At 38.3% G+C, this 1,129-nt stretch overlaps 1 non-coding gene across 1 annotated transcript; it reads left to right on the top strand.

Moving 5' to 3' along the window:
- Positions 1-213: 213 nt before the first annotated feature.
- LOC112760456 (small nucleolar RNA R71) lies at positions 214-317 on the top strand. The gene has a single exon (XR_003180895.1). It is a non-coding gene; the product is annotated as a small nucleolar RNA R71 (small nucleolar RNA).
- Positions 318-1,129: the final 812 nt, after the last annotated feature.

The following is a 1,129-nucleotide window of genomic DNA, read 5'->3' as shown; positions in this document are numbered from 1 at the left end:
AGAACTCCCTTCTTCTGAGGCGTCTCATTACTCACAGGATTCCTCTCAGAAGTGTAGATGAACTGGTTATTAGCAACCATGTCAATGAGTTCTTGAGCTTCTGCAGGCATTTTCCTTAGGTGAATGGATCCACCTGCAGAAGTATCCAATGACATCTTAGCTAATTCAGACAAACCATCATAGAATATATCTAGGATGGTCCATTCTGAAAGTATGTCAGAAGGACACTTTTTGGTCAGTTCCTTGTATCTCTCCCAAGCTTCATAGAGGGACTCACCTTCTTTCTGTCTGAAGGTTTGAACATCCACTCTAAGCTTACTCAGCTTTTGAGGAGGAAAGAACTTGGCTAAGAAAGCCTTGACCAACTTATCCCAAGAGTTCAGGCTATCCTTAGGTTGAGAGTCCAACCATATTCTAGCTCTGTCTCTCACAGCAAAAGAGAAAAGCATGAGCCTGTAGACTTCAGGATCTACTCCATTAGTCTTAACAGTATCACATATCTGCAAGAATTCAGTTAAGAACTGAAAAGGATCTTCAGATGGAAGTCCATGAAACTTGCAGTTTTGTTGCATCAGAGAAACTAATTGAGGTTTAAGCTCAAAGTTGTTTGCTCCATTGGCAGGGATGGAGATGCTTCTTCCATGTAAATTGAAATTAGGTGCAGTAAAGTCACCAAGCATCCTCCTTGCATTATTATTATTTTCGGCTGCCATCTCCTCTTCCTGTTCGAAAATTTCTATAAGGTTATCTCTGGATTGTTTTATTTTAGCTTCTCTTAGTTTCCTCTTCAGAGTCCTTTCAGGTTTAGGGTCTGCTTCAACAAGAATATTCTTGTCCTTGCTCCTGCTCATATGAAAAAGAGGGAACAGAAAAATAATAATAATAGGGATCCTTTTTACCTAGGTATAGAGGTTCCCATGTGTGAGTAGAAGAAGAAAAGAATGTAATGTAAAGAAGGGAAGAAGAGAAAATTCGAACACAGATGGAAGAGGGGGTTCAAATTTGGGTGAGATGAAGTGTTAGTAGATGAATAAATAAATAGAAGGAGATGAGAGATAAAGAGGATTTTTGAAAATAAAATTTTGAAAAGGGGTTAGTGATTTTCGAAAATTAGAAAAAAGTTAAAATT

Source organism: Arachis hypogaea, chromosome 16 (genome assembly GCF_003086295.3).
Source record: "Arachis hypogaea cultivar Tifrunner chromosome 16, arahy.Tifrunner.gnm2.J5K5, whole genome shotgun sequence".
Lineage (NCBI taxonomy): Eukaryota > Viridiplantae > Streptophyta > Magnoliopsida > Fabales > Fabaceae > Arachis > Arachis hypogaea.
This window is presented reverse-complemented; position numbering and strand designations above follow the sequence as displayed.